Below are 20,372 nucleotides of genomic sequence, written 5' to 3'. Positions count from 1 at the left end.
GCCCTTAGATATGTGGTAATTGATTTTTGACAAGGTATCCAAACTGTTCAAAAAGGAACTATTAGGGACGTGGAAAGGACAGAGGGGGATAAGGAGTAAGAAAGAGAAATACGAAGGGTAAATATGATCAGAGTACATTATATACATGCATGGAAATTTCACAATGGAATTTGTTACTTTGTAAAATTGATCTAAGCTAATAAAATTAAACAAAATGAGACAAAACAGAAAAAACCATTTAATGATGGAAATAAGCAGTCTTTTCATGAATGTTGTATGATCTAGCAATTCCACTTCTGAGACTGTCTCCTAAAGAATTGAAAACAGAAAACCTGAAGAGATATTTGAACATTCATGTTTATAGCAGTATTATTTCCAATAGACAAAGGATAGAAGCAACCCAAGTTCCCAATGATAAACGAATGGGTAAATCAATTGTGGTATGCAGATACAAGGAAATATTATTCAGCCTTAAAAAGGGAGAAACTTCTGACATTTGCTACAACATGAATGACTCTTGCAGTGAGGACATTATAGTAAGAGAAATAAGCTGGTCACAAAAACCACAGCCACTGTGGGATTCCATTCACATGAGGTCCAAAGAGTGGTCAGCTGCATTGACAGGAAATGGAAGGGTGGTTATTAGGTAATGGCTGGAAAGGCAGAGAGGGAGATGCTGTTTACTGGTTATCAAGTTACAGTTTTGTAACTATTAAACAATGAAAGTCCTATGTCTGGATGGCAATGATGGTCACACAACAATGCAAGTGTAGTTATATTGTTATTAAACTATACACTTGAAATTATTATGTTTGTATATTTTATCTGATTTTAAAAAAAAGTAAAAAAACCCTCAAGGTCTTTCAGGCTTGGGGAAGAACTTTAGATTCATGTTTGACATAGAGAACAAGGGAGAGTGAGAAACCGATTGTTTCCAGCTATTCTACATAGTTCACACCAAGGATTCACAAAACATTACACTTTCCTGTGTTTAAAATTAGCCTTTTGAGTGAACTAGACACTATGTTGAAAATGACCCATACAATTTGGAGGGAGAGGGGATTCAGGAAAGAAAAAATGGATAAAACACGAAAGAGGTGAGATTGCTCAAAAAGAAATGTACTCGTTACCTGACTTATGTAACTGTAACTTCTCTGTATATCACCTTTACAATAAAAATAAAAAAATAGCCCTTCGCAATAAATTGCAAACAGTACCATTATAAATTTATGGATAAATTATACATTTTTAAATATATATTTTATTTATTTATGTACTTAAGTGTTTGTTTATTTTGGCCAGTCCTGAGGCTTGATCCTGCAAGGCAAGCACTCTACCACTAAGCCACCTTCCCATTTATTTATTTTTATTTTTGAATTGTTATTAAAAAAGTGATATTCAGAAGGGTTATAGTTACAGAAGTCAGGTAATGAGTACATTTCTTTTGGAACAGGTTTACCTCCTCCTTTGTTTTCTCTCACTTTGTCCCTTCTGAATCCCCTCCCTTACAAGTTGTATAGTGTCTAGTGAGTATCACTGCTGCATAAATTCATCTGTTGTCCTACCATTTCTGTGCTCCCCTTACTCTCCCCCAAGCGGGTAAACTTACATACAAGACAAAGAGTACAGAAAACACAGCAACAAAGGAAAAAAATACAAAAACAAAAAACATTCATATAAATATATAATATGCAAATGTATTATACTAGATATAATATGGACATATTATTATACAATATATAATAAATAATTTACATGTATTTATATATAAACATATATAAATAACAAATAACCTGTTTCCATTCCTGGAGTCCATTTAGATAAATTTGTCATTTTATATAATCATCTGCACAATAGGTCTATTCCTCTTAGCGTCTTGGGCTGCTTCTACCACCTTAGAAAGAGAGGACAAGTATGTCAGGCTCTCAGGCAGGTGTGCGTCAGAGTTGTTTCCCTTCAGAAGGAAGAGTTAGAGGTTTAAAAGATGTATGCAGAAACAAAACACACTCCACATGAATACGGGGTGAGTGTGCTAATAAGGAACTTCCTCTCACAAACACAGGGAACATTATGATATGTTGTGTTTCCTGTTATTTCTATGTTGTTAAAATAAAAAAATCACAGTGCACTTTGAACTTTCTGAAAATACAATAGGAGATTTTGATTACCTTTCAATGTTGGTATTGTTGGTTTGTGCAGTGTTTCATGGTAGGGATGTACTACAATGTATGCATTCAATTTTCCATTTTTTGGCCTGTAGTTTCCTTGATCTGCCACAGGAAGTGCAATCTGCTGTGCAGCATGGGAAGATTGGGCTAGTGACCTATCGTCAGATTTAACTCTGCAACTTCCTAGTTCAGTTGCCTTAAGGCAATACTTTTACTTCCCACTCTCATTTTTATTACTTAAAGATAATAAAATGATCAGTATAATGATAATGTTTATTAAAAGATTACAGTGCAATAGGCATTGAGTCCGTGAAGCTTTTTTTTTAAAGCTTCACACTGTAACCCAGACTGACCTCCACCTCGATCCTTCCACCTCAGACTCCCAAGTGCTGTGATTTCAGCTGTGCACTGCCTTTCCAGACTCCCAGTGAACTCTAGAGCTGGGAAGTAGGCACTACTGTTATTTCCTTGCTATAGACAAGGACCCTGATTTAGCAACTTTGCCCAAGGGCATGCATCTGCTAAGTAGTAGAGTCAGTCTAATAGCTGCCTCAGTCTCTTTAAAGACTGAATGGGAAAATGTATGCAAATACATTTTTAAAGAAGTGATTATTCTGTGTGAACCCCTCGTATAATTCTCACTGGGGAAGTAAAATAGTGCATGAAGGTTAAGATAAGAAAAAACACAATCAAAATTAAACTCTGAAGCACTGTTCACATGATTGCTTGGCTGAAATATTTGACAAAGGCTTCCTGCAGTGGACAGACAGACACAGGGCCACATGGGGCTTTCCCCCACCCAAGCTTTATTCCCTAGCCAAAGCGGACCTCCTACTGTCTTCATTACAGCAATCTTTGCTCATTTCTCCTATTACTGGGATATTCTCCCCTAGATCCTCTTGATAGAATTCACAAGTTCCTCTTGTGTCATACTTGTTATGGAAAAATTCTGTTTTCAAATGTAAATAAACTTCCGTGTCTGCTGTTTTCCTTACTATGTCTTTCATCATCAGTATGTGTGTCCTTGTGTATACGCACCTAAGGGCAGCATACCACCTCTTAAAAAATTCTCTTTTAGAGACTGAGATTTAAGACCTAGACAAAGGTTGCTTTGTGTGAATGCAGGTGTGTGTGTGTGTGTGTGTGTGTGTGTATGCAGGGATATATGTGTGGTGGGGATGGGTCATTTAGATAAATGCTTAACAAAAAGATAAGATACAAGGACTCTGACTTTTGCTTTTTCAGAAGTAATACCTATTTATCTATATTCTGTGTGTGTTTATATTTTTCATTATATAAGCATTAGTTTGAAAATTTGGGATGGCAAACTCATGCCATCATTGATCCCAGAATTACCAGGGCCTACCAGAATGTATTACGCCTTCAATGATTGCCTACATTTTATAATATCAAACAGCGTCAAATTAAGTAACAGTTCAAGAGAGTTTCAAAGCAGCACAAGGGAAAAAGTGGACATTGAGCTAGAAAAACCAGAGGAAATGAAAAAAGGTTCCAACATTCCAACCAGTATCCAAACAAATCATTAGACAATTTCTCTTGGGAGATTTGGCTTAGGAATATTATTTCCTCTAGATAAATCAAAATCAGTCAAATTGGAGTAAGAATTGTTACTATCACTTAGATGTAATTAAATATGAGCCTGATCTAGCACATTCAACCAGATACAGCAATCTGACTTCATATTTCACTGATTATTTTACAATTTGTAACAAGAAGGGCTATGTAAGGATGTCGGTTGTGGGGTTTGAACTCTGGGCCTGGGTGCTGTCTCTCAGCTCTTCAGCTCAAGTCTAGCACTCTACCACTTTAGCCATTTTTTATTGTAAAATTGCTGTACAGAGGGGTTACAGTTTAATGAGCAAGGTGGTGAGTACATTTCCTATTGAGCATTGTTGCCTCCTCCTTTGTTTTCCCTCTACCATCCCTTCCCCCCCTCTCCCTTCTCCCCAACCCCCCCCAAAGTTGTTAAGTTCGTTTTCAACATAGTGTTTTGTACATCTTATTGTTACAATGGGTCAACCTGTGTCCTTACTTAAGAATTTTGTTTTTTCCCTTTCCCTCCCGAATTAGAAAAGTATATATACAAGATGCAGGGCACCGACATCAAATACAGTGAAAACAAGGGTTATACTGTGGGGGAGGAACATACAAAGCAACAAAAAAAATCACATGGTACATGACAAATACGTTAGAAACAATAGCAAGAAAAGATATTTGTGTCCCTATCTTGGGGTTCATTTTGCTTAACATTATCTTATATGGTCAAGCTGGTTCTTTGAGAGAAAGTCCTGCTAACATTTTTCCCCCCACACTGGTCTTAAACCATGATCTTCTGTTTCTGCTTTCCAAGTAGTTGGGATGACAGGCATAAGCTGTTATGCCTTGTGGCATTATTTCTCTTAAAGCTTTTAAAATTTAAATCAGCATTTTGGTTTTCCTCAAAGAAAAAATCATTTGTAATAGTCGCTTGTTTGGTCCTTAATGGAAACGGAAATCAGTTTATTTTTTTAAAATATAATTTTATTGTTATTATTAAGGTACAGAAGAGTTATTTTATTAGTTACTTTTTTGTTTATTTTAAATGTTCATTTCCTTGCTTTATATTAAGACTACCATTTCTTTTGGCTTTTAGCCATGTGTTTATTAGCCATTGAAGTTTCTTCTATAAATTTCCTATGTGTATTATTTACTCATGTATTATTGGACTGATAGACTACATCTAAGTGATTTGCATTATGAATATTAACACTTCCTGTGTCACACTGATACCTTACCTCTATCTTTTTCTTATGTTCTGTGTGTTTATGGCATAGTTTTCTTTTTGAAGTCTTTTTTTGTAACACAACTATATTATCCATGTCATTAACTATAGTGTAATATATCTACGTGTAACTAATACATTATACATTTCTAAATCTTCTTTTATGGCTTTATTTTTCCTTATTCAATTAAAGAATTCCTCTCTATAGTAGTGTTGTAAAAATGTTCCAAAATTTTTTAGGCATACTTTATGTGGAATTTATTTTTTTGTACATAGAATCTAATTATGTTTTTCACACCTTTATGGCTAATTTCCTCACAAATATAATAACTGTTTACATTTTAAATATACTTTATTTTTTGGAGCAGTTTTATGACCACAGGGAAATTCAGAGGAAGGTACAAAGATTTTCCTTATTTGTTCTTCAGCACATAGGAAGTCTTGCTCACTATTAACACTTCCTCACCTGACAAGTATTACATTTGTTACCTCTGGGGAGCCTACACAGACACAGGCACATCATTATCACTCAAAGTCCACCACTTATGTTGGAGTTCACTCTTGTTGCTGTATGTTCTATGGATTTCGGCAAATATCTAATGACGTGTGTCCACCATCACGGGAACATACAGAATAGTCTTAGCATTTAAAAAGTCCCCCACACCTAGTGATAAGTGATGTTAGTTTTTTCCACTTCTAGAATGTCATGTGGCTGAACTCGTATCTTATGTAGCTTTCAAAAATTCACTTCTTTTGATTGTTAACTTGTATTTCAGTTTCCTGCATGTCTTTTCATGGCTTGGTAGACTTTTTAGTGCTAAATAAAATTTCATTGTATGAATTTAGTGTAGTTCATTCATACACACAGCTAACTGGAGGATATCTTGAGTGCATCCAGGTTTGGTCAATTATAAATAAAACAGCTAGAAACATCCTTGTGTGGATTTTTGTTAACAAACAAATAAATTAATAAGCTTACATTAGATAGGTAAAAAAAACTAACCTACAATAGATAGGTAAAACCTTAATGAATAAATCCCAAGAAGCTATGATTGCTGGATTATATGATAGGAGTATTTTGACTTGCTTAATAAGGTGACAAACTGTCCACTCAATGGCTGGACCATTTTGCATTCCAATTAGCAGTGAAAGAGAGTTCTTGTTATTTGCTATCCTTAGCAGCATTTTGTGTTTGTAAGTGTTTGGGATTTGGGCTGTTTTGATGAGCATGTGGTAGCATCTTGTTTTAAATTGCATTTTTCCATTGGCACACAGTGTTGAGCATCTTTTCATATACTTCTTTGGCTTGGTGAGAGAAACTTTGCTTATTTTTAAACGTTAACGGTATTTTTCCAAGAGTGTGAGTCACCTGTATTCAAGAATTGGAGTTTCTTTTTGAGACAGCTGCAAAATCAAGTTTTCTGTGCATTTTGTTTCTCAAAGACCAATGTAAGAGAGTAGTGCCTAGAAGTGTCTTCTGAAGAAAATTCATGGGGAGAAAGAAAGCTAAGCATGCAGACTGTTTCTTTTGCTGCATGCCAGTGACTTAGGGGGCATATGGTGGGCATTCAATTATTGAGGGTTGAGAACAGAGAGGGGAAAAGTCAACTGAACAAGGCACAGTTAGGACAGCCTAGTGTTCATGCTGTGGCTGGGGCAAGTTTTTATTTTAGGAACAATACCTTCTCTATCTCTAACACAAGCACAGTACTGACCGCTAAGTTGCTGAGATGATGAAGTGAGACTGTGCTAGCCTGTGAGGTGTGCTCCTCACATTAGTCACTGCTACTGTTTCATTCTTCTCTTGGTTCTCTCTTTTGCAAGGGCATTTAAGGCTAAGGAGTAAATGGACATTAAAAAAACTTTGTGAATGACCCAATACCAATTTTAAACATACACAATGACTCTCAGTGACCCTGTGTATCACACTGGTGTATCTTTATAGAAGAAAAATGCTACCATACATCACTTTTATTAAGCAGTGTATAGGCCAAAAGACCTGTTTTTTTTTCTTAATCCAGTGTGGATGAGAACTTAGTTTTAATAAAACAAGATTCTGGATGACTGAAATGAAAACCAAACGGATAGTTCCAAAGGTCATGATAAATGAATTAGGAAAGCAATCAAAATGGCTTAGCAAAGCAAGGCTGTCATTCTTCATCCTAATGAATCTCTTAAAGAGTAAATAAAAGGAGAAAGATGAAAGTAATTATTGACTGTGTACCTAGTTATTGGAGCTGCTGGTGTCCTCTAAGGAATACAGTTCATAAAGTCGAATCTGTAGGTGGCCATGCATCTAAATTACATAGCTTTCCTTACAGCTAGGGTACTATGTATTATGTTCACCTAGGGAGAATGAACTTAGTTTAATGATCATCTAATGTAGTACTCCAGCCCTCCAGCCCCCTGTCACATCCTGCTGAATTTATAGGGTGAATTTCTTGGACGTTAGAGAGCTACGGAGAACATGACAATAAGAACCAGAGGCTCGAAGAGACCCTTGTTTCATTTCTACCATGCTTTGTGCAATAGAGAAGACATTAAATCTCATTGCTTATCATTGGACAGCAAAAGACACAAAGGAGACAATGGGAGAGTAAACAGGTTTCTTTGGAAAGTGTTCCACAAAAAAAGAGGCGAAATGTGCCACATTATTATGGCTGTGACAATTGTAATATATGTTCCTTTCGTGACTATTGTAGGTTTTCTGGTGCAGATTTTATTAGAGTTCTTAGGCTTGGAATTGCCATTCAGTTTAATGATGGCTAAAGAATTAGCTTTGTCATTTTGACTGACATGATAATTAAGTCATCTTGTTCAGTAAGTTGTGACTCTGATTATCTAATAGTTTAGTTACATTATATGGTAGATGTTTCCAGAGCAGGAGATCTTATGACAGTTAGGCACAGGTGATAGTAAAATTCTGGGTAAAAGGTAATGTTTTTAGGATAATTTAAGATACCAGCCAGTAGTAGAAAGCTCCAGAACTGGGAGAAGAAAGACTTCTCCTGGGATAGGTGACTGGAGTTCTAACTAAATATAATTTCTTCCTTCCAGTTTTATGGCATAGATAGGCTTGTGAGTATTCAGGATTTTGGAGGGTTGTAGGGAGGATTTTGTGGTTGTAGCTTCTCTGGGAGGCCAAACTGTGGATAACAGAAAAGTGGCAACGGACCTGACAGCCTTACAGATTTTGCTAGTATGATGCAGGCAGAATGTGTTTGTGTTTTTCAAGGTTTGATGCTGAGCTTGGTTGAGGGATCCTGAGACTGACACGCTCTTTAAGTGTGAGAGTAATGATAGATGTGTGGCTCAAGGCTGCCATTGAGTTTGTAGATACAACTGATATTTACTAAACCTCTGTCTGCCATTAAGGTTATGTCTAGACAGAAAAATATGCCTCAAGAAGAGTCAACTCTCAGTTTAAGACATTTTGATTGCAGAATCGAATCAAACTTCAATCAAATAGTAATATTATGTCTAAATCAATTCTAAAATGACTCTCTCCTGTTTTTTTTTCTTCTAAAGAATCATTCTGTAAAAGGTCAATTTGGTTTTATTGTTTAGTCAAGGGCTGGGATATTTGTCTTTTAATGTCTTCATTCCCAAAGAATGATTTTCCAGGGGTGGTCTTAGAAAAATCATCCCTTTGATGCCACAGGAATTGTACTGCCTAGTGACATGTAGCCCAAGATGATGGAAGATTGCCCCATGATTTAGAGGTAATTTCTAAGTCATACTCTCTTTAGCCCTTAAGGTCTTGGGTAAAAGCTATATCTAATTTATTAATCACCTGGAAAATCATATTCATGTTTTAGATTAACTTAAGGAATGGCAAGGGAAAAAGTAAGAACTTCATTTACTTGTCTTTGCAGTTATTGGAGGCATAGTTAATCAATGTTTATACTCTGTTAATAGCTTCTTGAGGAGTTATCATTGTCTCACTAGAAGGGAATAATATGAAAAATTTTTATTTCTTTTCCCAAAATGATAGTTATGAGAGTATGTTAATGAGAACTCTGTAGTCTCTGGAAGTACTTGAAAAAGAACAAGTTAGGCTAAGGTTGTTGCATTTATACTTCTACATATTTTTACCATAATTTATTTCAATGGCATAATATTTAAGATAGGCTCAGAATCAAGAAAGGTTATAGAATTTATGCTGTGTCAGTATATTTATGATTTGTAAGTAAATTAAATATAGACATTTAAAACAGAATTGAGTGATGTACATCATTCTGCTATAGAGTTTTATATCTCAAATCACTATTCTTAAATTCATGCTTATGATTGGAATTATTAAGAAATTTAAAGAATGTTGTTGGGATATTAATGGGTATTGCATTGAATTTGTAGATAGCTTTTGGCAGTATTGCAATTTTCCTGATGTTAATCCTCCCAATCTAGGAGCATGGGAGGTTTTTCCACTGCTTTAAATCTGCTTTAATTTCCTTTTCCAGGTTTTATTTTATTTAGAGATCCTTCACAGCTTTGGTTAATTCCTAGGGTTCTTTTTTAAAGGCTATTACAAAAGGAGTTGCTTTCCTGATTTCACCCTCACTCTTCTTATCATTAGCATACAGAAAAGCTGTTGATTTTTTTCTTTCCCCCCCAAGTCCTGGGCCTTGAATTCAGGGCCTGGGCACTGTCCCTGAGCTTCTCTGTGCTCAAGGCTAGCACTCTACCACTTGAGACACAGAGCCATGTCCAGGTTTTTCTGTATATATGGTACTGAGGAATCGAATCCAGGGCTTTCACCCTACCACTAAGCCACATTCCTAGCCCAAAGCTATTGAGTTTTATGGATTAATTTTATACCCTGCTACTTTGCCAAAGTTTCAGATCAGCTCAAGTTTCTAGCAGAGGATCACAGTAGCTCAATAGCTATGTAATGTGACCTTAAAAATTGATTCTAATCAAAATGAACTCCGAGATATGGAAATGAGGTTTTGTTGTATACTGTATGTAGTTATTTCTTTTTTTGTTTTGTTCCCCCCTTTGGTTTACCCACTACTGTCACTGTATTTTTTTTTTTTAGTTCCTTTGTCTTGGATATAAGTTTATCTGATTTGGGGATGGGAAGGGGAATCACAGAAATGGTGAGACAAAGCACAAATGGTGAACCAATGCAACAATGATACTCACAAGACACTGTGTTGGAACTTGGCAGGGAAGGGAGTTAGGGAGAGGGAAAGTGGGAGAAAAAAGGGAAAGGTAATAATGTTTAACAAGAATTGTCCTCATTACCTTACTTATGTAACTGTAACCCTTCTGTACATCACATTTACAATTTAAAAAAGAATTAAACAAAATTTTAAAAAAGAAATTTAAGAAGAATATAACTAAATTCGGACTATTTTTAATGAACCCTCTACACTTTCATGTTCCTGGATTAGGTATTACCCTCTATGGTTAGAGCAAACTTTGAGAGTATCAAACCTCGTAGCAGCATCAAACTCCATACTAGTATCATACTAGTAGCAAGGGGCAAGAATTAGATCTTAATCTATCAACCGTATATAGTTTAAGTGTTTCAGGTTTCAGTTTTCTCACTTGTGAAATGAGAGCCAAGGTAGGGAATGAAGGTCATAGTGAGGATGAAATTGGAAAGCAACTACATTAGTGTTATATGGCAGGTGTTCTGTGCATAGTTTTTGTTTTCATTTTCTTGATACACTTAAGCATAGACAGGACTGCCATAGAGCAGGGCTCTGGTGGATGGGTGGCCGTACCAAGTGACCTTGAACGTCATGTCCCACCTTAGATTCTCTAGCCAATGTATCCTATGTAGCCCTAGGTTTATTCACTACATTGGTTTTCTTTCAACTCCTGTTTTATTGGGCACTCACAATATGACAAGGACTTTTACACTGAAGGGGATGTGAACATGGTTGGAAGGTGTTCAAAATACATTTTTTCCTGCTTTCTGCTCTACTTCCTTGCCTAGTCTGTGATTGTCATCGCTGTATTGCCCCCTGCCCATTGCTTGTGCCTGTCTCCATTGCTTTTGTTCTTCCATGTTTTATGTTGTTCTTTTCATAAGGGCTCATTTTCTGTCTTCAAAAGCAATACTTCACTCAGAGCACTGATGTGAGGGTAAGTGAACTGATGAATTAAATCAATTGCAACAGTTTCCTGGCATGATTAAATACTTAGCACTTTTAGTTATCACTTTTACCTTCCCATCTGTATTCCCATGCTAGTATTTATGCTTCTGGGCCAGTTACCCTCTCTTCAGGTCCTTTCTGAGCAAGAACTTCCCATATCTCTATGAAAGATCAGAGTAAGGAGGTGAGTATTGATATTTAGGTTAAAAAAACAATTGACATTTCAGTTAGACTCTAGTGGCTCACACTTACAATCCTAGCTATTCAGGAAGCTGAGATTTGAATATCAAATCCCAGAGCTGGCCTAGGCAGACAAACCTGCAAGACTCTGATCTCCAGTTGATCAGAAAAAATGTTGGAAGTGGAGGCATGGCTCAAGGCATAAGGTGCCAACTTTGAGTGAAAAAGCCAAGCTCCCAGGAGCTTGCACCCCTAAGTTCAAATCAGCACCAGCACATAAATATATGTTCACATGCATATATAAAATTTAAAAATGAAGAAAAACAGCAGAGAAAAAGCCTACATCACATTATCCTCCTTGTTCTCCACCCAACTCCGTTCACTTCTAACAAGAATATCAGAGAATTTCTTAGGAAGGAAGAATGACCTTTGAAAGGAAAGATCTGACAACTAGATAAACTATTCACCATTTACAGAGGGATTCAGTGGAATTTACTCCATCTATTTCCCTGGCCTCTAGAGGAAATTATTCATTCTGGAAGGGCACAGCTGATTGAAGGAGGAAGACACCTGGATTAAAAGAGACAATGCTTTGAACTGTGTTTAGGGGAATAGTTTGGTCCTTTGCATTCTCATCTGTAAAGGGAGGTAGTTGGATGCGATTTCTTTAAGGGAGTTCTATAGGTCAAATAGAGTGAGTTCTGCGGTAGGAAACTATGCCATATCTGTGCCATTTATTAGAACTAAGCTCGCTAGCATTCTGCAAGCACCTGGCTGGATGGGATCATTAACTTTAGCTCAATGACCCTGAATCCTCAGTCCATACATGGACACCTGGCCTATTATCTTGCAGAGAGATCATTTAGATGTTTTTACCTTGCAGGCATAGGTGAGGGATAAGTCAGACAATGTACCTAAAAACACTTAGAGATCTACAAAGGCTATTTAAAAAAACATAAAAAGTTGTAAAGTGAAGGAAGCAAGAGCAGAATAAAGATTTTTAGAATTTTAGAAAATATTCACTGTTTGTAAAGGATAACCTAGCCATTCCATGGAGAAAAAGGCTGCAGGGGTAAGACGACTACTCAATGAGGTAGCTGGTGGTTTACAGGGGACAGAAAGCAAGTGAATATTGTGCAAGTCAAGGTATGGTCTTGCAGGTTTGCCTAGAATAGTATCAAACCATGTTCCTCCCACTCTCCCCCTCTTGATTAGCTGGGATTAACAGGTATAAAACCTTGAGTCTAGCTTCTTCATATCTTTTAGATGATGATGGCATTAAGTTTATCAAAGGGACCTCTGGACAGAAATTGCATTAATCTTCAGTCAATGAATTAATATAATCTTTTGTAGGTCAAGATTGCTAGTAATGAATCAGGTCTTTCAATTTTCTTTATCCTGAATGACTGAAACTAGCTCCTCATTACACTACTGTATATTTTCAATGTATATTTTCACCACAATGACAATTTTAGTCCTGTGTGTGTGTGTGTGTGTGTGTGTATGTGTATGTGTGTGTGTTCCAGTACTGAGATTTAAACTTCAGACCTCAAGCTCTTGCTTAGCTTTTTTTTTTTTTTTTTTTTAATTCAAGGGTGGTGCCCTACCGCTAGAGCCATGCCTCCACTTACAGCTTTTTACGGGTTAGTTGGAGATAAGATTCTCTTGGATTTATTTGTTTGCATTGGCTTCAAACTTGATCCTAGATCTGTCTTTTGAATAGCTAAAATTACAGGTAGGAGCCACCAGAGCTCAGATTAAGTTTATTTCCTATAGATACAAATGTTAAGTGAAATGCTTAAGAATGTCTTGGTGTATCTAAGGCCCAGAAGACCATATCTCTGAAAGATATATCTTTTGGCTGGCCTGAATTTTCATCCCTTATGCACAAATAATTTAGCACTGGTGTTCATTTTAGTGAGAAATCCTGGGGGAGGGGGCTGCTGTGAATGGAAGCTGGCAGGATAACAAGCAGGTGGAGGCACAGATATCAGAGGGGAGAGAGAGAGATGAGGATTAATGTTACTCTTCTGATATTTCTTTTATAATTTTTATATAGGTGCATTTCAGAACATTTAGAAGATACAAATAAACACAAAACAAAAAAATCATGCAAAGAAATTATTCAAGTGTAATAACTCTCATTCATTTACAGTATAGCATCCCTTGGCTTTAAAAAACATATTTAAGTTGCCGGTTACCAGTGGCTCACACCTGTAATCCTAGCTACTCAGGAGGCTGAGATTTCAAGATCGAGGTTCAAAGCCAGACCAAGCAGGAAACCCGAAGTGGAGCTGTGGCAGAGCGCTAGCCTTGAGCTGAAGAGCTGAGGGACAGCACCCAGATCCAGAGTTCAAGCCCCACAATCAACAAAATTAAAAAGCATATATGTGATACATGACAACAAAAATGGAATATTATTTATTTATTATTTATTTATTTTGGTTGTGGGCCTTGAACTCAGAACCTGGGCACTGTCTCTAAGCTCTTTTGCTCAAGGCTAGTGCTCTAGTGCTTTGAGATGTAGTGCCTCCTTTGGTTTTCTGAAGGTTAATTGGAGATAGTAATCTCACAGACTTTCCTGCCCAGGCTGGCTTTGAACCATAATCCTCAGATCTCAGATTCCTGAGCAGTTAGGATTACAGGTATGAGCCACCAGTGCCAGGTGAAATCTTGTGCTTGATAATCAACCTTTCTTACCTATAGTACTATGAATATTTTATGTAGTTCATTAAGTACAGAAAGATCTTTAAGTCACATGCTGAAAAGATATTGCTTAGAATCATATAAACCAAATGCCACATCTCAAAAGAAGACTTTAAAATGATCTTAAATTCTTTAATTCCAATCAATTTTCTATCTGCACCATGCCAAGCTATAGAGAAATTTTGGAGATAATGGTTTAGATCTTTCCTTGTGACATAAGTTTAAACTTAGAGCACTAGTTCTGAAGTGTACTCGTACTTTCAATCTAGGGAACAAACTTTGTCCTCAGAAGCATCACCACTGCAATGATCGATAGGAAATGTACTCATTACCTTACTCATGTAACTGTAACCCCTGTGTACACTATTTTTAGAATAAAAAAACATAAAAAGAAACATCACCATTGTTGCCTTTCCTTCATAAAGCAAGGGGAAGAAGGGACTTTAGAACTTCAGGAATGCATTACATAAAGTACTTTCATAAAGATTGCTAGATTATGATATATAGGGTATGTTGATTAGGATACCTAGCCCAGAAACTTATTTCAAATACCCCATTATTACTCAAAGGAACTGTGCATGAGTTTACATGCATGAAAAATACCATAGGACTTTTCTATTTTTCTGGATGTTTTAATGGGGAGCAATCATTCTACTTTTAGTAGATGAACAAAATATCCAAAAGAAAGAATTGAAATAATTTAATTGTAATGGTGGCCCAGAATTAATTACATTTTCTCTTAACTGAAAAAAAATTACTAGCACTGTTGCTAAAAAGAATGATAGGAAATAATCATGTAAAGATTCAAAATAGCCTACTGGGTCCATTCATGCTTCTTTTCATTGATTTATTAAAAGATAAATCTTATTGAATACCTAGTACATATAAGACTCTTCTCCATCCTCAAGTATACAAAATTGAGTAACATACTTACTAGGGAAATGACTTTTCTGTTCCTAAAGATTTGTAACTCTCATTAAGTATATTATATCTATTGTATTGTACTTCAATATTGTGATTAGGGTTACAGGAGACAAATTCTTTCATGCTCCAGCACCTGGAAAAGAGGCTAATCTCTTAGTTTGGTTGACCAATAGAAGATAAGATAGTACAATTTCTAGGACAGAGTTGCTGGTGGGTGGCATTTGGGATGTGTTATACCTCTTTTGATGAAATCTTGTGCTGTTTGTGGTACTGAAGACTCATAAGAAAGCCTCTAGCTCTCCCCAGCTGCAACTGCCTACTCTATACTGGCAGTATAAAATAAATCACCACCAGGAAGCATCACAATTGCCTTGCAAGATAAGAGTTATTTTTATTCTCACATGAGAAAACTCTAATTTACAGTAAAAACTACTTATGAGCATTCAGTTACAGACAGAAAGCACTAGTTCTTTTAAATGAAAAGGGATTTAATTCAAGAAACTCACAAAATTACAGAAAGAAATCCAGCAACAGTTAATCCCTAGCCTAGGCCTCTTGGAATAATTCTCAAACACCACCACAAAACCGTGTAGCCAGGGGAGCTCCTTCTACTTACATCACATTTGAGAAAGTGTAAATCACAAAGCTTCAGGAAGCAGCACAATGCCCATTGCTACCCTAAGACACACTTGGAAGTTTGACAGGAAGTTTGGAAATATTGTTAGAGTGCCAAGCTAACAGAAAGATGCTATCGATATAACCTGTAACTTGCTTCCTGTTTTTCAGTACTCATTATACTAGTTACTGGACACTGGGCCCAGTGTTTTATTAATAAAACATTAACAATATTGTTCTAGGAAAACTGGAATCCCATTAATTGTGCATGCAAACAATATTAGTAGGAGTTAGAGAAATGGCTTCTAGATGTTTCTTTCAGTATTTCATGTTAGTAGAAATTAAGGTGCCTCCTGAGCCTTAGTTGCAAGGAACCTGGGAGAAGTGATTTTTCAAGACAAGACATCACATTAACAGTTGTATAGATCATTGTGAGTATTGTTGTTGCATTGGTTCCCCCTTTGTCCTTTGCTTCCTCATTTTGTTTTTCCCTTCCCTTCCCTAATTCAGAGAGATGTATATACAATACCCAGAGTACCAAAATCAAATACAGTGACAACATAGGCTAAGCCATAGGGGAAAAAACACAAAAGGAAAAATAATTCACATAGTACATTAAAAACAACAACAAAGAAAAACCTCTTGCATCTATGTCTTGGTGGTTCATTTGCTTAGCATCATCTTTTGACAGTATTTTTTTTTGTGTGTGTGTGAGTCCTTGGTCTTGAACTCCGCCTGGGCGCTGTCCCTGAGCTTTTCAGCTCAAGGCTAGCACTCTACCACTTGAGCCACAACACTACTGTTAGCATCATCTTATAGAAGATCTTATAGATCTTCTCCCAGTCTGTGGGCTTTCTATTGATCTTGCTAGCTATGTCCTTTGCCATGCAGAAGCTCTGCAGTTTCATGCAATCCCATTTGTCCAACCTTTCTATGATTTGTTGTCTTTCTGGGTCATCATTAAGAAAATATCAGCCTGTACCAAAGAGCCCAAGAGTTTCTCCTATTCCTTACTGTAATGTTTTCAGGGGGTCTGCTTTTACTTCAAGGTCTTTGATACATTTGAAGTTGATTCTGGTGAAAGGTGATATATAAGGATCTAGCTTTAGTTTTCTACAGGTATTTAACCAATTTTGCCAGCACCATTTACTGAAGAGGCTGCCTTTCTTCCATCCTTTTTTTTTCTTTTTTTGGCTTCCTTATTGAAGATTAGGTGGCCATAGGTCTTCAGGTTCATTTCTGAGTCTTAAGTTCTATTCCATTGGTCCGTTTGTCTGTTCTTGTGCCAGTACCAAGCTATTTTGATTACTGTAGCTTTGTAATAGAATCTGAAGTTTGGTATGACATTCTTCCAGCACTTCTTTCTGCTAAGGATTGTTTTGCTATTTGGGAGGGTCTTTTATTATGCCATATGAAGTTTTGGATTGCATCCTCTGCTTCATTAAAGAATGATGTTGGGTCTGGCTATAATCTTGAAACTGATTACCAGAATCTGACATGTACATTCCATTAACAGACAGTAATAGTTTCTGGCCTTCTAAAAGGACTGAAGAATAATGTACACATCTGCTTCCTGCTTATAAGAATAAAGGGTAACATGAAGCTGAAGTTTCACTCCCAAGCGTATTTCCCAGGAAAACTTGAGTCTAAATGAGATATTATTCATACACATCAAACTTGTTTATTTTTTCATGTATTTATTCATCTAAACTCAAACTCTCTTATCAGGTACCCACTGATAGAGAGGTCTCATGAAAGAGGATTTCCCCAAAGCTCATTTCTAGATTCCTTCTGCTCCCTTTCCTCAATTCATTTCTGAGATCTTGATTGTCTTGAATGACACCTTAATTTTGAAAGAAATGGCCATGCTTCACATAGCTTTTTCCATTTTTCTTTACCTTATGCAATTAGTAAATCCATCTTCTTTTCTTACACGCAAGAGGTTTTTCTTTGTTGTTGTTGTTTTTAATGTACTATGTGAATTATTTTTCCTTTTGTGTTTTTTTCCCCCATGGCTTAGCCTATGTAGTCTCTGTATTTGATTTTGGTACTCTGGGTATTGTATATACATCTCTCTGAATTAGGGAAGGGAAGGGAAAAACAAAATGGTGAAACAAAGGTCAAAGGGGGAACCAATGCAACAACAATACTCACAATGATCTATACAACTAGGGGAGATGTTTGGGCAGGGATGGAAAGTGGGAGAAAAAGAAGGGAGGAGGGAACAAGTTTGCCAAGACATGTACTCACTACCTTACTTATATAACTCCTCTGTACATCACCTTGCCAATAAAATAAAAAATATAAAATAAGATTATAGCCTGAAAGGATCATGTTCACATTTCTAAATACCATTGAAATCAGTAGGAAGAGTAATATATAATTATTCATTTATCTTTACTTTTAAAAGCAACAACAACACCTTAGCTTGGTTCAGAAGGAAGTTGAGCAAGGAAAGATTTATGTTTTGACACCAAACAATGTTCCTTTCTCTATATAAATCTTAAAAAAGTAAACATAAAATGGACTGAAGACAAGATAATAAATAGCAGGTATGCAGTTGAAGAGAGAAAGAGAAAATAAAATAGCTCAGTCTGTTGGGAAAAATTTAGAGGAAGAATAATCAAGCACATATATCTCTATCCTAGAGTGTACACAGTACAGCATAGTAATTAATGTCATGATGACATTCCTTGATCCATCAAGAAACATTGAATTATGTTCAACAGACATTCTTTTCTTTATCTAAGCTAGAGAAAAGAATGAAATATAACACATTTTAGAAAGGCTCATTGTGCTCATAAAGGAAGTGTCATCTTCATTATATTTACTGGACTCTCAAAGAGATAACACTATGAAACTACTTAAATATAGAAAAGCAGAGAGGCTTTACTTGTTTGCTTAATTAGGATTAATTTTTAAAATTCTACATTAATTAGTAAAATCAACTTTAAGTGCTTGTCATTTTTAACATGATGTTATCAGTGGTACTTTGTTTTATGAAAAAATAGAAGTCATCTGTTTTTTAAAAATAAATGGACTGATAAGAAATGTACTTGTTACCTTGCTTGGAACTGTAACACCTCTGTGCAGTATTTTCACAATAAAAAATTATTAAAAATAAGTGGAATCAGGAATCAAACTCTTTGGACTAAAATTATAATGAAACAAACTCAGACCAATGGACAATGTTCGATTCATCCCAGAGCACAGATATTTTAATTATATTGCAGGTAGGAAAAGGGAAATTTGCCTTTCTGAGCATCTTCAGGAGAAGGTACAAATGTGTGAAATTCTCACCATGAGATATTCTGTTGATGGAGCCCAGGACCTGGCTTTGTGAATCCTAAGAAAGAGCAGATTGAGTGAGGCTGGCCCCATGCCGATCATTTCCATAAAAGAGTAAAACACACAGAGCAGCCTGCCAATTTATCAATTCACAATGGAGTAGGGGAAGATGAGGAGGAATATTCATAACCTCATCCAGGGTATCTTTTTTGAAGCATCAGGATAGCTGTGAGAGCCAATTAATAATTTAAAGGTTGTTTGGCAAGCCTGGAATAAAAGCAAAGGGAGGTAGGCAGTCTTGAAGACTTTTGACCTGCCATGAATAGGCCTCTGAAACCATCCCTGAGCCACAGAAGAGTTGTAATAATATATAATGAAATTAATCATTGTGCCAAGAGCCTTATAAATGCTTTCACTTCTATTTATTCATTAAATTCTTCCAGAAACCCCAATAAGGCAGCCTCCTATGAGATGTCCTTCCCATTAAATAGATGAGAAAATGGAAGAACCAGAGTTTAAGTAATTCTTCTGTTGTTAAAGGACTGGCAAATTACAGGGACTGGATTCAGCAGGCTGTTGGAATTCAAAGCTGTCTCTCTGAAGAGGTACCCAGATTGATCTCTCTAGGGATAGTTTGCAACCTGGATTTCGTGTTTCTTCTCTCAGGGAGATACTGCATAAACACTTTCAAGTGCTTCTTCTTCTTCTATACTCCATTTCTTGCTTCCAAGATCACCACTGGAATTCTTTTTCTTAGAATCTTCCTCCAGAAAAATGACAGCCATATGGGTTGTTTCTATTTATTAACTTACAATCACAGTCAAGTCTTCAAGTCTGTTTACTGTTTACTGTGACATATCATCCAGCCTCTTTAGATTGCCTGTTAGGTGTGTATAAAATCTCTGGCCATGCAATTGTGTAATGTTTAGATTCCTCAAAGAAACTGTCTTGAAGCTCCTTTCCATCTAATAATGTGTTCAGATTACAGCTTTTATGTGAGCAAATATTAACAGAAAGTAAAATAAAACAGCCAAAACAAAAAAAGCCAGCCTTTAATTCCTCAGAGCCTGTTTCTAATTATTGCCTTCATGTCCCACCACAACCAATAAATAACATTGATAGAAAATAGCCTTAGAATGGGTTAAAAACTAACCTTTAAAAAGTCAGTATGCCTTTAAGAATTCCAAATTGCTCATCGAATGCCAACCTTTTCTGAGTGTCTTTTTTTACTTTATTTCAGTTTATTTAGTTGAAACCTGTACTTTCAGCTTATCTAAGGAGAGCACAGAGGGGGATTTTCTATTTATAGTTCCTGGTATGATCAATTTTCTGTCATCGATGAAGTAAATCATGGCTGTAAAATGAGCTACAAAATTTCACCATATATTTTATATCCTCCTGCAGGTGAAGAGGTTAACATTTGACTTGAATACTAATGTTAGGATATATTTCAGATTCTCAGAATGGTTCCTTGAGATCTTTGGAAGGAAAGTGTATTATATAGTATCCTACAAAGTATTTCAGACAGTCACTTCTGAGTTACTGTGTGCTGACAACTTTATATGATGATATCGAAAGATGTGAGGTAGATTATGAATCAGC

The sequence above is a fragment of the Dipodomys ordii genome, unplaced genomic scaffold, assembly GCF_000151885.1.
Source record: "Dipodomys ordii isolate 6190 unplaced genomic scaffold, Dord_2.0 Scaffold25, whole genome shotgun sequence".
NCBI lineage: Eukaryota > Metazoa > Chordata > Mammalia > Rodentia > Heteromyidae > Dipodomys > Dipodomys ordii.
Note: the sequence above shows the minus strand (reverse complement) of the source record.